Here is a 16,390-nt window from a genome sequence, read left to right on the forward strand (position 1 = left end):
TTGAGTTGCATTTCTCTGATAGCCAAGGATTTTGAGCACTTTCTTAAGTGTCTTTTAATCATTTCAGATTCCTCTGTTGAGAATTCTCTATTTAGATATGCACCCCACTTTTCAATTTCATTGTTTGGTGTTTTGGTGGCTAGCTTCTTGAGCTCCTTATATATTTTGGAAATCAGTCCTCTGTCAGATGTGGGATCCGTGAAGATCTTTTCCCATTCTGTGGGTGGTCGTTTTATCCTACTGACTGTTTCCTTTGCCTTGCAGAAGCTTCTCAGTTTCAGGAGGTCCCATTTATTAATTGCAGACCTCAGTGTCTGTGCTACTGGTGTAATGTTCAGGAAGTGGTCTCCTGTGCCAATTTGTTCAAGGGTAGTTCCCACTTTCTCTTCTAGAAGATTCAGTGTGGCTGGATTTATGGTGAGATCTTTGATCCATTTGCACTTAAGTTTTGTGCATGGTGACAGGTATGGATCTATCTGTAATTTTCTGCATGTCTGAATCCAATTGTACCAGCACCATTTGTTGAAGATGCTGTCTTTTTTCCATTGTATAGATTTAGCACTTTGTAAAAAATAAGGTATTCGTAGGTGTGTGGGTCAATATCAGGGTTTTCAATTTGATTCCATTGGTCTATCTGTCTATTTTTGTGTCAATACCAAGCTGTTTTCAGAATTATGGGGAAGTCAGGGATGGTGATGCCTCCAGAAGATCCTTTATTGTAAAGAGTTGTTTTGGCCATCCTGGGTTTTTTATTTTTCCATATAAAGTTGAGTATTTTTCTTTCAATGTCTGTGAAAAATTGTGTTGGGATTTTGACAGCGATTGCATTGATTCTGTAGATTGCTTTTGGCAGGATTGCCATTTTTACTATGTTAATTCTACTATCCAAAAGCATGGGAGATCTTTCCATTTTCTGGTATCTTCTTTAATTTCTTTCTTTAAAGTCTCAAAGTTCTTATTGTACAGATCTTTTACTTTTTTGGTTAGTGTTACCCCAAGATATTTTATGTTGCTTGTGGATATTGTGAAATGTGATGTTTCCCTGATTTCTTTCTCATTGGATTTATCATCTGTATATAGTAGGGCTACTGATTTTTTTGAGTTAATTTTGTATCCTGCTACCTTGCTGAAGGTGTTTATCAGCCGTAGGAGTTCCCTGGTAGAGTTTTTCGGGTCACTAATGTAGACTATCATGTCGTCTGCAAATAGTGAAAGTTTTACTTCATCCTTTCCAATTTGTATCCCTTTGATCCCCTTTTCTTGTCTTATTGCTATAGCCAGAACTTCATGTATGATATTGAAGAGATATGGAGAGAGTGGACAGCCTTGGCTTGTTCCTGATTTTAGAGGAAACACGTTGAGTTTCTCTCCATTTACTTTGATGTTGGCTATTGGTTTGGTGTATATTGCATTCGTCATGTTTAGATATGTTCCTGTTATTCCTGTTCTCTCCAAGATCGTTATCATGAAGGGATGTTGGATTTTGTCAAAGGGTTTTTCAGCATCTGGTGAGATGATCATGTGGTTTTCTTTTTCAGTTTGTTTATATAGTGGATTACATTGATGGATTTTCATATGTTGAACCATCCTTGCATCCCTGGGATGAAGCCTACTTGATCATGGTGGATGATTTTTCTGATATGTTCTTGGATTCGGTTGGCCAATATTTTATTGAGTATTTTAGCATCGATGTTCATAAGGGATATCGGTCTGTAGTTCTCTTTCTTAGTCTTATGTTTGTGTGGCTTGGGTATCAAAGTGATTGCAGCCTCATAGAAAGAGTTTGGCAATATCCCATCTGCTTCTATTGTGTGGAACAGTTTGAGGAGTACTGGAATTAGCTCTTCTTTGAATTTCTGGTAGAATTCTGCAGTGAAGCCACCTGGCCCTGGGCTTTTTTTGATTTGGGAGGCTTTTGATTACTGCTTCTATCTCATTAGGGGTTATGGGTCGATTTAAACTGTTTATCTGATCTTGATTTAATTTTGGTAAGTGATATTTATCCAGAAAGTTGTCCATTTCCGTTAGATTTTCCAAAATTGTGGAATACAGTTTTTCAAAGTATGACCTAAAGATTCTCTGCATTTCCTCAGTGCCCGTTGTTATATCTCCCTTTTCATTTCTGATTTTGTTAATTAGCATGCTCTCTCTCTTCCTTTTGGTTAGTTTGGCTAGAGGTTTGTCTATCTTATTGATCTTCTCAAAGAACCAACTCTTTGTTTCATTGATTCTTTGTAATGTTTTCCTAGTTTCTACTTTGTTGATTTTGGCTCTCAGGTTGATTATTTCCTGGCGTCTACTCCTCCTTGGTGTGTTTGCTTCTTTTTGCTCTAAAGCTTTCAGTTGTTCTGTCAATTCTCTAATGTGACTTTCCTCCAGTTTCTTCATGTGAGCACTTAGTGCTATGAACTTCCCTCTTAGCACTGCTTTCAGGGTGTCCCATAAGTTTGGGTATGTTGTGTCTACATTCTCATTAAATTCTAGGAAGTCTTTAATTTCTTTTTTTTTATTTCTTCCCCTACCCAGGAATGGTGCAATTGGGTGTTATTCATTTTCCACGCAAATGTAGGTTTTCTGCAATTCATATTGCTGTTGAATTCTTGCTTTAATGCATGGTGGTCTGATAAGATACAGGGGGTTATTTCAATACTTTTGTACCTGTGGAGGTTTGCTTTGCTGCCAACTATGTGGTCAATTTTTGAGAAGGTTCCATGTGGCGCTGAGAAGAAGGTATATTCTTTTGTGTTTGGATGGAATGTTCTATAGATATCTGTTAAACCCAGTTGTGTCATAACTTCTTTCAGATCCTTTGTTTCTTTGTTAAGTTTCTGTCTAGTAGTTCTGTCCAGTGGTGTAAGGGGGGTGTTGAAGTCTCCTACTATAAGTGTGTGTGGTTTTATGTGTGGTTTGAGATTTAGTAATGTTTCTTTTACAAAAGTGGATGCTTTCGTATTAGGGGCACAGATGTTGAGACTTCATCTTGATGGACTTTTCCTGTGATGAGTATGAAATGCGCTTCTTTATCTCTTTTGATTGCTTTCAGTTTAAAGTCTAATTTGTTAGATATTAGGATTGCTACCCCAGCTTGTTTCTTGAGCCCATTTGATTGGAAAATTTTTTCCCATCCTTTTACTCTGAGGTATCACCTGTCTTTGAAGTTGAGGTGCGTTTCTTTTAAACAGCAGAAGGATGGATTCTGTCTTTGTATTCATTCTGTTAGCCTGTATCTTTTTATGGGTAAGTTAAGACCATTGACATTCAGGGATATTAATGTCCATTGTTCATTGGTTCTTCTTTGTTTTGGATTTATTGTTGGTGGTATCACTGCGTGTGGATTTTGCCCTCCTGTTTCTTTTTGTGTTTGGTGAAATTAGATTAATTACTGCCAGTGTTTTTGTGAGTGTAGTTATGTTCGTTGGGTTGGAATTTTCCTTCCAGAGCCTTCTGTAGTGCTGGATTTGTTGATATGTATTGTTTAAATCTGTTTTTGTCGTGGAATATCTTGTTTTCTCCATCTATAGTGATTGAAAGTTTTGCTGGGTACAGTAGTCTGGGTTGACATCCATGCTCCCTTAGTGCTTGTAGGGTATCTATCCAAGACCTTCTGGCTTTCAGAGTTTCCATTGAGAAGTCGGGTGTGATTCTGATTGGTTTGCCTTTATATGTTACTTGGCCTTTTTCCTTTGCTGCTCTTAATATTTTCTCTTTACTCTGTAGATTTGGTGTTTTGATTATTATGTGTCGGGGCGACTTCTTTTTGTGGTCCAGTCTGTTTGGTGTCCTGTAAGCTTCTTGTACTTTCATAGGCATATCCTTCTGTAGGTTGGGGAAGTTTTCTTCTATGATTTTGTTGAATATGTTTTCTGTACCTTTGAGCAGTGTTTCTTCACCTTCTTCTACACCTATTATTCTTAGGTTTGGACTTTTCAAGGTGTCCCATATTTCCTGGATATTTTGTGCTAGGGTTTTGTTGGACTTGAGGTTCTCTTTGGTTGATGAATGTATATCCTCTAGCGAGTCTTCAGTAGCTGAGATTCTCTCTTCCATCTCTTGAATCCTGTTGGATATACTTACATCTTTAGTTCCTGATCGTTTATCCAACCTTTCCATTTCCAACATGGTCTCATTCTGTGTTTTCTTTATTGTGTGTATTTCAGCTTTCATGCTTTGAACTATTTCAAGAGCTTCCTTCACTTGCTTGGATGTTTTTTCTTGGCTTTCTTTAGATTCTTTAAGAGATTTATTTATTTCTTGAATTTTTTGGTTTGTCTTTTCCTCCAAATCGTTTAATTTTTTGTTTGCTTTCTCTTCTATTTCTTTAAGGGATTTTCTTGTTTCCTCTTTAAAGGTCTCTATCAACTTGCTGAGATAATTTTTGAGGTCCATCTCATCTTCATGCTCTGTTTTGGGCTTTTCAGCTCTTGCTGGAGTGGAGTCCCTAGATTCTGGTGGTGTCATGTTGGTCTTTCTGTTGAGTGAAATCTTATTCTGTCTTCTCCCCATATCTTCTTTTAGTGGGTGCGGGTGGGTTCTCTCTATCTCCTCTTGTGGCCCAGTGGTGTGTGGGGGCTAGGAATTCAATGTCCACAACTCTAGATGATCTCAATGCTCCTGGTAGTCTCCTCGCTAGTTCCTAGTTCCTTGGTCGTTCAGCGGAATGGAAGAGTGGGGTGCTACCAGATTTGGGGCACATGGAGCTCCTCCCTGCCTGGGCTTGTCTGGCCCAAGCCCGCAGGCACAGGCGGGGGTGGGGGATGGGGGTGGTGGGGTGTTCTGGCCTGGGGTCGGGAGCGGGCAGGAACTCACTCACCTAGTTCCAGGTTAGTATGCCGAAAGTTTTCTTTTCTTATTGCTATAGCCAGAACTTCAAGTACAATATTGAAGAGATATGGAGAGAGTGGACAGCCTTGGCTTGTTCCTGATTTTAGAGGAAACGCGTTGAGTTTCTCTCCATTTAGTTTGATGTTGGCTGTTGGTTTGGTGTATATTGCGTTCATCATGTTTAGATATGTTCCTGTTATTCCTGTTCTCTCCAAGATCTTTATCATGAAGGGATGTTGGATTTTTTCAAAGGCTTTTTCAGCATCTAGTGAGATGATCATGTGATTTTTCTTTTTCAGTTTGTTATATGGTGGATTACATTGATGGATTTTTGTATGTTGAACCATCCTTGCATCACAGGGATGAAGCCTACTTGATCATGGTGGATGATTTTTCTGATATGTTCTTGGATTCGATTCGCCAATATTTTATTGAGTATTTTAGCATCGATGTTCATGAGAGATATCAGTCTGTAGTTCACTTTCTTAGTCTTATGTTTGTGTGGCTTGGGTATCAAAGTGATTGCAGCCTCATAGAAAGAGTTTGGCAATATCCCATCTGCTTCTTTTGTGCAGAACAGTTTGAGGAGTGCTGTAATTATCTCTTGTTTGAATTTCTGGTAGAATTCTTCAATGAAGCCATCTGGCCCTGGGCATTTTTTGGTTGGGAGGCTTTTGATGACTGCTTCTATTTCACTGTGGGTTATAGGTTGATTTAAACTGTTTATCTGATCTTGGTTTAATTTTGGTAAGTGATATTTATCCAGAAAGCTGTCCATTTCCTTTAGATTTTCCAATTTTGTGGAGTAGAGGTTTTCAAAGTATGACCTGAAGATTCTCTGTATTTCCTCAGTGTCCATTGTTATATCCCCCTTTTCCTTTCTGATTTTGTTAATTAGCATGCTCTCTCTCTGCCTTTTGGTTAGTTTGGATAGACGTTTGTCTATCTTGTTGATCTTCTCAACAAACCAACTCTTTGTTTCATTGATTCTTTGTAATGTTTTCCTAGTTTCTACTTTGTTGATTTTGGCTCTCAGGTTGATTATTTCCTGGCATCTACTCCTCCTTGGTGTGTTTGCTTCCTCTTGCTCTAAAGCTTTCAGTTGTTCTGTCAATTCTCTAATGTGACTTTCCTCCAGTTTCTTCATGTGAGCACTTAGTGCTATGAACTTCCCTCTTAGCACTGCTTTCAGGGTGTCCCATAAGTTTGGGTATGTTGTGTCTACATTCTCATTAAATTCTAGGAAGTCTTTAATTTCTTTTTTTATTTCTTCCTCAATCCAGGAATGGTGCAATTGGGTGTTATTCATTTTCCACGAGAATGTAGGTTTTCTGCAATTCATATTGTTGTTGAATTCTAGCTTTAATGCATGGTGGTCTGATGAGATACAGGGGGTTATTTCAATTCCTTTGTAACTGTGGAGGTTTGCTTTGCTGCCATCTATGTGGTCAATTTTTGAGAAGGTTCCATGTGGCGCTGAGAAGAAGGTATATTCTTTTGTGTTTGGATGGAATGTTCTGTAGATATCTGTTAAACCCAGTTGGGTCATAACTTCTGTCATATCCTTTCTTTCTTTGTTAAGTTTCTGTCTTGTGGTTCTGTCCAGTGGTGTAAGGGGGGTGTTGAAGTCTCCTACTATAAGTGTGTGTGGTTTTATGTGTGGTTTGAGCTTTAGTAATGTTCCTTTTACAAATGTTGGTGCCTTCGTATTTGGGGCATAAATGTTCAGGATTGAGACTTCATCTTGATGGACTTTTTCTGTGATGAGTATGAAATGCCCTTCTTCATCTCTTTTGATTGATTTTAGTTTAAAGTTTATTTTTTTAGATATTAGGATTGCTACCCCAGCTTGTTTCTTGAGCCCATTTGATTGGAAAATCTTTTCCCATCCTTTTACTCTGAAGTATCGCCTGTCTTTGAAGTTGAGGTGTGTTTCTTGTAAACATCAGAAGGATGGATTCTGTCTTTGTATTCATTCTGTTAGCCTGTATCTTTTTATGGGTAAGTTAAGACCACTGATATTTAGGGATATTAATATCCATTGTTCATTGGTTCTTGTTTGTTTTGGATTTATTGTTGGTGGTGTCATTGTGTGTGGGTTTCTCCCTCCTGTTTCTCTTTGTGTTTGGTAAAATTAGATTATCTATTGCCTGTGTTTTTGTGAGTACAGTTATGTTCGTTGGGTTGGAGTTTTCCTTCCAGAACCTTCTGTAGTGCTGGATTTGTGGATATGTATTGTTTAAATCAGTTTTTGGCATGGAATATCTTGTTTTCTCCATTTACAGTGATTGAAAGTTTTGCTGGGTACAGTATTCTGGCTTGACATCCATGCTCCCTTAGTGCTTGTTAGGGTATCTATCCAAGACCTTCTGGCTTTCAGAGTTTCCATTGAGAAGTTGGGTGTGATTCTAATGATTTGCCTTTATATGTCACTTGGCCTTTTTCCTTTGCTGCTCTCAATATTCTCTTTATTCAGCAGATTTGGTGTTTTGATTATTATTTGTTGGGTGGATTTCTTTTTGTGATCCAGTCTGTTTGGTGTCCTGTAAGCTTCTTGTACTTTCATAGGCATATCCTTCCGTAGAGGTCTGAGTGAATGATTGTTTGGGCCAGGGTTGGGTAAGGGCAGAAGCTCACTCGTGGGTCAGCCGGTGGAAGGGGAGTCATTGGTGTTTTTGATTTTGGCCATTCTAAGAGGAGTAAGATGGTATCTCATAGTTGTTTTGATTTGCATTTCCCTGATGGCTAATGATGTTGAGCACCTTCTTATGTGTCATTCAATCATTTTAGACTCCTCTATTGAGAATTCTCTATTTAGTTCTGTACCCCATTTTTTAATTGGATTATTTGGTATTTTGGAGACTAGCTTCTTGAGTTCTTTATATATTTTGTAATTCAGTCCTCTGTCGGATATGGGCTGCCCTTTTGTTTTGTTGACTCTGTCCTTTGCCTTACAAAAGCTTCTCAGTTTTAGGAAGTCCCATTATTAATTGTGGATCTCAGTGTCTGTGCTACTGGTGTTATGTTCAGGAAGTAGTATTCCACACAAAAGAAGCAGAAGAAACATTTTCAAGTATTCTAAAAGTTGTTCTTCTTCTATAAGCTCTCCAGATGTTTGACATTGTGGTTCACTGATCACCATTTTCTATCGTTAGTTACATCATTCTTCAGGTTTTTATTGGGATTAAACTTTATTGTCTATATTTTGGTAAAATATATTTTAATCTGTTTTGTTGTGTTCCTAGAAGAGATTGTGGATACTCTATTTCCTTCCAAATTGGTGGGGTTTTATATTGTCATGTACATAAAATTTTTATCATATTTTCTCAGAATTTCTTAGATATTTTCAAGGGAATCTGAGTAGTTTTACATGTTAGAAGTGATTTAGGGGTGGGGAGATCACTCAGTGACACAAAATCAGATCAGTAGTGCGTACATTTTTAATCCAACTCTTTAACAATGAAATGAGAGGTAGATGTAGGATAAATCCTGGATATTAGAGCTAGCCTGGTGTACATAGATGTGAATAATAAAAACATGGTCTCAAACTAGGATCAACTGTGGACTGAGGTTTCTGTCCCTCCTGGTCCCCCAGCCATTCAGTCCCAAATAGACATATAGAGACTTGTATTAATTATAAACTGTTTGGGCGATGGCTCAGGCTTCTTATTGGCTAGTTTTCTCTTAATTATTAACCTGTTTCTATTAATCTGTGTATCCCCACATGGTCTTGGCTTACTGGTGATGCCTGGATATTTTTCTCCCTCAGCTGCTACATGGCATCTCCTCACCACTCACTCTCTGCATTCCTATTCCCAGCCTTCTCCTCACTGGGCCTGTTCTTTCTGCCTGTGTACATCCCATTTGTCCATTGGCTGACACATGTTTATTCATCAACGAATAAGAGAAACATGTATTCACAGCATACAGAAGGTCATCACCCATCAACAACATCCAAAGATGCCCTCTGAACTCTACAAGAATAAATTGGCACCAGGCCAGTATCTAAACAGGCACACACTCACAAGCACATCTTGTACACACATAGTGATTTTTTTTACAGTATTAGTTGTCATTTTTATACCTGTAAAATATAGAGATGGCATCATTTTCATTTCTGGTATGAGTAACCTGGGACTATTTTACATTTTTTTCTTTTATTGAAAATGTTTTTCATGTAGTTTTATATAAATTTTCCATGTATTTTCTCATATAATTTATCCTGATAATAGTTTTCTTCCCTTAGTCCTCTCAGCTTTCCCCACCTCCCCTCTCTTACAGAACTGCCTACACTTCCCCTCCCCTTCAGATCCACCCCCTTTCTATCTCTCATTAGAAAAACAAGGCTACTGAGGGATAAGATGAAATGAAATAAGACAGAACAAAAATTAACCCATCTGAATAGGAAAGAACAACAAATAGAAAGAAAAGAGTTCAAGAACGGACACAAGAAATAGATATTTATGCAGAGACCCATTTGTTCACATATTCAGGAATCCCATAAAACCATTAAAATGGGAGCCAAAATATATACCCTAGGACTTGTAAAAGAGAGAAAAATATAAATAGAATAAAATAAAAAATAAAAGAAGTTTTTTTCACCTCCTGTTCCACAGGATTTCCTGAGCCTGAGTGGAGGGATTTGATGGAGACATCTTATTTATGCCCTAGTGTTTCTAACTCTGTCTCTCTGTGCATATTGTCTAGTTGTGGGTCTCTGTATTTGTTCTCATCTTATGCAGAAGGAAGCTTCTTTGATGATGGCTGAGCAAGGCACTGATCTTTGACTATAGCAGAGTATCATTGGAGTCATTTTATTGCTATGTTCTTTTAGGAGAACAGAGTATTTGGTTTTGTTTGAGGTTCATGGCCTATCAAGTCTCAGGTTCTTGGTCACCCAAGAAGTGTCAAGAATATGTTTCATCTTGTGGAGTGGGCCTTAAGTCAAATTAGATATTGGGTGGATATTCCCACAAGATTTGTGTCACAATTTTGTTAGCGTATCCTACAGGCAGGACACCAGTGTAAATCAAAGAGTTTGTGGCTGGTTTGGTGTTTATGTATGTGGTTTTGTAGCTTTTGTAGTACCTTCCAAAGAAACTAGAACATAGGATTGAAGACTCTATGAAGGCACCAGCTTAAATTCCCCATATTCATTAATTATGTAGATGTTTTCTTCAGCAATGGGGACTTGCTGTCAGTTTTTGGAGAGGAACTTATATTTTTGGATACAGCCTAAGCTGCTTGGAGGTTCCCATGGGAGTCTTTTAGCCAACAACTCAGTTATATATAACTTATTCCTGGTATTGGATGCTTCATTTGGTGACAGATGTGGCCAGTTGAGGGTCTGTTTACCCCATTATTTGGTGATTTCATTTAGACTACCTTTATATATGCATATATTTTTTAAGAAATTTCTACTGTATTAGGCTTTCATACTATCTTTCAAATGGCCCTTAATTTTAGCTTTCCCTCCTATTATTCCCCTCCTCCCACTTTCTCCCATACTTTCTCCTTATATTGTTCTCCCATTCATAATTATCCTATCTTCTTTTACTAATGAGATCAACCAGTCCCCTCTAGTGTCTTACTCTTCCTTTAGTTCCTTACTCTATATCTACCCTCTGTAATTCTATGAATTGTAGCTTGGTTATCATTGACTTATCAACTAGTATTCATATATAAGCAAATGCATACCATATTTGTCTTCCTGTGTCTGTGTTACTTCACCCAGGATGATTTTTTTCTAGCTCCTTATATTTACCTGTGAATTTCCTGATTTCATTTTTAAATGGTCAAGTAATATTCCAATTTATAGCTATTATGAATAGATAAGCAGAGCATGGTTGAGCAAGTGAATTTGTATTAGGATTAAGTAGCCGTGGGTATATGACCAAAAGTGATATAGCTGGATCTTGAGGCAGATTGATTCCGATCTTCCTGAGCCTTGCTTATATTGACTTCCATAGTAGCTGTACTATTTTGTAGTCTCACCATCAATGGATGAGTGTTCTTCTTACTCCACATACTTGTCAGCGTGAGCTGTCATTTGTTTTATTCAGCATTGTAATACCTATTCTGATGGCCTTAAGATAAAAATCTCACAGAAATTCCCATTTCCCCAATGACTAAGGATGTTGAATATTTCATTAAAAGTGTTTCTAAGTCTTTGAATTTCCTCTTTGAGAATTCTCTATTTAGATCTGTACTCCATTTTAACTGGGTGTTTTCTTTATATGTACTTTTTGATTACTGTATATATTTTGGATATCAGGTCTCTATAGGTAAAAAATCTTTTCTCTTCCCTCTCCTCTTCCTTGTCGTTGGGATGTAATATATGAGTGAAGAATAAATAAAAAAGAAAAAGAAAATTTCTCCCATTCTGTAGGCTGACACTTTGCCTGTACAAATGATAGTGTCCTTCACCATGCAGAAGCTTTCAGTTTAATGAGGCTCATTTATTATGTGTGCTACTTTGTCCTTTTCAGCAAGCCCCTCCTGTGCCAATGTGTTCAAGACTCCCACTTTATCTTTTGTCAGAATCAATGTATCTTTTATGTTGAAGTCTTTTAATCAATTTGGAGTTGAGTTTTATGCAGGATGCTAAGTATGGATCTCTTCAGATCCCTTTACTTGCAGCGTTCATTTTGACCAGCACCATTTGTTGAAGATGCTATCTTTTTTTCCAGTGTGTTTCTTTATCAAAACTCAGCCATCCACAAGTGTCCAAGGATTTAAGTCTGCATCTTCAATTTGATTCTGTTGATCAATTGTCTCTCTCTGTGTGTGTATGTGTGTGTGCCAGTACTGAGATGTTTTTATTACTGGAGCTGTTTTATAACTTGAGATCATGGGTAATGATACCTTCCACAGTTCTTTTATGGTTAGGGATTGTTTTATCCATCCTATTTTTGTGTGTGTATGTGTGTGTGTATGTTTTCATATTATGTTGAAAATTGTTCTTTCAAGATCTATGAAAAATTGTGTTGGAATTTTATGGGGATTGCTTTGATTCTGTAGATTAATTTTGGTAGGATGGCCATTTTGCTATATTAATCCTATTGATACATATTTATAGGAGATTTTTCCATTTTCTGATTTCTTCTTAATTTTTTTCTTCAAAGACTTGAAGTTATAGTCATACAGGCCTTACACTTGCTTAGTTAGAGTAACTGCAAGATATTTTATGTTATTCATTTATTCCCGTATTTTCTGAGGTGTGGTTAACCTCATAGGTTGGAGTTTTCCTTCTAGTCCTGTCTGTAGGGCTGGATTTTTAGATAGATATATTACTTGCATTTTCTTTAATCTTTAATCATGGAATGTCTTATTTTCTCAAACTATTCTAAATGAAAAATTTTCCAGTATTGTCATCTGGGCTGGCATCTGTGGTCTCTTAGGGTCTATAGAATATCTGTACTGGTTTTTGGCATCTCCAGACAGAATTTAGATGTACAATTCTAATACATCTTCCTTTTTTTCCATTTTTTTATTTTTGAATTAGAAACAGGATTGTTTTACATGACAATCCCAGTTCCCTTCTCCCACCCGTCCTCCCCTACCCTCCCCCAACTAAAACCTTATCTGTCACATATCTTTTCTGCTCCCCCTGGATGGTGAGGTCTTCCATAGGGTGTCATCAGAGTCTATTGTATCCTTTGGTATAGGGCCTAGGCCCACCCCCATGTGTGTAGATCAGGGAGTATTCCTCTATATGGAATGGGCTCCCAAAGTCCACACCTCTGCTAGGGATAAATACTGGGCTTCTACAGGAGGTCCTCACAGAAACCCATGTTCCTGGGGTCTGGATCAGTCCCATGGTGGTATTCCAGCTATCAGACTGGGGAGCAAGAGTTCCTGGATGTTCAGGTAAGCTGTTTCTGTGGGTTTCACCAGCCTGGTCTGAACCTCTGTGAACTTCACTGGTCCTTCTCTGCATCTGGGTTCCAGTTCAGATCAGTGATTAGTTATGGGTGTCTGCTTCTACTTCCACCAACTGCTGGATGAAGGCTACAGGATGGCATATAAGTCAATCAAAATCTCACAATCGAAGAGGGCATTTAAGGTAGCCTCTCCTCCTTGGCTGAGATAGTTAGCTGGTGAAATCTTTGTAGATCTCCAGACATTTCCTTAGCGCCTGATTTCTCTGTAAACCAAAAATGTCTCCCTCTATTATGATATCGCCATTCTTGTTATCATGTATTCTTCCCCTGACTCATACTTTCTGCTCCCTCATGTCCTCCTCACCCCTCCTCTTCTCCCCTTCTCATTCTCCTAGCTCCCTCCCCCTCTTCCTGTGCTTCTAATTTGCTCAGTAGATCTTGAACCTTTCATCTTCTCCAGGGGACCATGTATGTCTCTCTTAGGGACCTCCTTATTTATTAGGTTCTTTGGCAGTGTGGATTGTAGACTGGTAATCTTTACACTATTCTAAAATCTGCATATGAGTGAGTACATACCACGTTTGTCTTTTTGCAATTGGGTTACCTTCCTCAGAATGGTTTCTTCCATCCATTTGCCTGCAAATTTCAAGATTCCATTGTTTTTTTTTTTTTTTTTTTTTTTTTTTTTCCGGCTGAGTAGTACTCCATTGTGTAAATGTACCACATTTTCTCTATCCATTCTTCGGTTGAGGAACATATAGGCTGCTTACCGTTTCTGGCTATTACAAATAGTGCTGCTATGAACATCATTGAACATATGTCCTTGTTGTATGAATGTGTTTCTTTTGGGTATATGCCTAAGAGTGGAATTGCTGGATCTTGTGGTAGACTGATTCCCATTTTTTTTTTTGAGGAGTCACCATACTGATTTCCAAAGTGGCTGTACAAGTTGGCACTCCCACCAGCAGTGGAGAAGTGTTCCCCTTTCTCCACACCCTTTCCAACATGAACTGTCATTGGTATTTTGATTTTGGCCATTCTGACAGGAGTAAGATGGTATCTCAGAGTTGTTTTGATTTTCATTTCCCTGATGGCTAAGGATGTTGAACACTTTCTTATGTGTCCTTCAGTCATTTTAGATTCTTCTATTGAGAACTGTCTATTTAGTTCTATACACCACTTTTTAATTGGGTTGTTTGGTGTTTTGGGGACTAGCTTCTTGAGTTCTTTGTATATTTTGGAGATCAGCCCTCTGTCAGATGTGGGGTTGGTGAATATCTTTTCCCAGTCTGTCATCTGCCGTTTTGTCTTTCTGACTGTCTCCTTTGCTTTACAGAAGCTTCTCAGTTACAGGGTGTTCCATTTATTAATTGTTGACCTCAGTGTCTGTACTACTGGTGTAATGTTCAGGAAGCTGTCTCCTGTACCAATTAATTCAAGGGTATTTCCCACTTTGTCTTCTAATAGGTTCAGTGTAGCTGGATTTATGTTGAGACCTTTGATCCATTTTGACCTAAGTTTTCTGCATGGTGATAGGCTTGGGTCTAACTGCAGTCTTCTACCTGTCTGCAACCAGCACCATTTGTTGAAGAAGTTCTCTTTGTTCCATCCTATAAATTTGGATTGTTTGTCAAAAATCAGGTGTTCATAGGTGTTTGGGTGATCATCAGGGTTTTCAATTCTATTCCATTGGTCTACCTGTCTATTTTTGTGCCAATACCAAGCTGTTTTCAGGACTATAGCTCTGTAATGGAGCTTGAAGTCAGGGATGGTGATGCCTCCAGAAGTTCCTTTATTGTATAGGGATGTTATGACTATCCTGGGTCTTTTGTTTTTCCATATAAAGTTGAGAATTGTTCTTTCGAGGTCTGTGAAGAATTGTGTTGGGGTTTTGATGGGGATTGCATTGAATCATAAATTGCTTTTGGCAAGATTGCCATTTTTACTATGTTGATCCTACCTATCCAAGAGCATGGGAGATCTTTCCATTTTCTGGTATCTTCTTTAATTTCTTTCTTTAGAGACTCAAAATTCTTATGGTACAGGTCTTTCACATTTTTGGTCAGTGTTACCCCAAGGTATTTTTTGTTGTTTGTGGCAATTGTAATGGGTGATATTTCTCTGATTTCTTTCTCCACCAATGTGTCATCGGTATATAATAGGGCTACAGATTTTTTGAGTTTATCTTGTATCCTGCCACTTTGCTGAAGGTTTTTATCAGCTGTAGGAGTTCCCTGATAGAGTTTTTTGGGTCACTAATGTAGACTATCATATCGTCTGCAAATAGTGAGAGTTTGACTTCTTCCTTTCTGATTTGTATTCCTTTGATCTCCTTTTCTTGTCTTATTGCTCTAGCTAGGACTACAAGGACAATATTGAAGAGGTATGGAGAGAGTGGACAGCCTTGTCTTGTACCTGATTTTAGAGGAATTGGATCAAGTTTCTCCCCATTTAATTTGATGTTGGCTGTTGGCTTGCTGTATATTTTCTTATGTTGAGATATGTTCCTGCTATCCCAAATTTCTCCAGCACCTTTATCATGAAGGGGTGTTGGTTTTTGTCAAAGGCTTTTTTGGCATCTAGTGAGTTGATCACGTGGGTTTTTTTCCTCAGTCTGTTTATATGGTGAATTACATTGATGGATTTTTGTATGTCGAACCATCCTTGCATCCCTGGGATGGAGCCTACTTTATCATGGTGGTTGATTTCTCTGATATGAACTTGTATTTGATTTGCCAGGATTTTATTGAGAATTTTTGCATCAATTTTCATGAGGGATATTGGTCTGTAGTTCTCTGTCTTAGTGTGTCTTTGTGTGGCTTGGGTATCAAGGTTATTGTAGCCTCCTAAAAACAGTTTGGCAATGTCCCTTCTGCTTCTATTTTGTGGAACAATTTGAGGAGTATTTGTATTAGCACTTTGAATTTCTGGTAGAATTCTGCAGTGAATCCATCTGGCTCCGGGCATTTTTTGGTTGGGAGACTTTTGATAACTGCTTCTATTTCCTTAGAGGTTATAGGTCTGTTTAAGTTGCCTATCTGTTCTTGATTCAATTTTGGTAAGGGATAACTGTTCAGAAAATTGTCCATTTCCTTTAAATTTTCAAATCTTGTGGAGTACATGTTTCCAAAGTATGACCTGAAGATTCTCTGGATTTCCTCAGTGTCTGTTGTTATGTCCCCCTTTTCATTTCTGATTTTGTTAATTTGCATGATCTCTCTCTGACTTTTGGTTAGTTTGGATAACAGTTTGTCTATCTTGTTGATTTTCTCGAAGGACCGACTCTTTGTTATATTGATTCTTTGAATTGTTTTCTTTGTTTCGACTTTATTGATTTCTGCCTTCAGTTTGATTATTTCCTGGCATTTTCTCCTCTGGGGTGAATTTGCTTCCATTTTTTCTAGAGCTTTCAGCTGCTGTGATGTCAAATCTCTGGTGTGGCTATTCTCTAGTTTCTTCAAGTGAGCATTTAGAGCTATGAACTTTCCTCTTAGTACTGCTTTCAAAGTGTCCCATAAGTTTGGGTAAGTTGTGTCAACATTTTCATTGAATTCTAGGAAGTCTTTAATTTCTTTATTTCTTCCTTGACCCAGGAATGTTGCAATTGCATGTGGTTGAATTTCCATGAGTTGGTAGGTTTTTTGCACTTCGATTTTTTTTTTTTTTGATTTCTAACTAAATGGTGG

General features: G+C 38.0%; 1 protein-coding gene across 1 annotated transcript in view; it reads left to right on the forward strand.

Annotated features, from left to right (window-relative positions):
* Window positions 1-16,390, forward strand: part of Iqcm (IQ motif containing M) — a 413,729-nt gene that overhangs the window by 306,380 nt on the left and 90,959 nt on the right. The gene's annotated exons all lie outside the window — the stretch shown is intronic.

The sequence above is a fragment of the Cricetulus griseus genome, chromosome 3 (assembly GCF_003668045.3).
Source record: "Cricetulus griseus strain 17A/GY chromosome 3, alternate assembly CriGri-PICRH-1.0, whole genome shotgun sequence".
Lineage (NCBI taxonomy): Eukaryota > Metazoa > Chordata > Mammalia > Rodentia > Cricetidae > Cricetulus > Cricetulus griseus.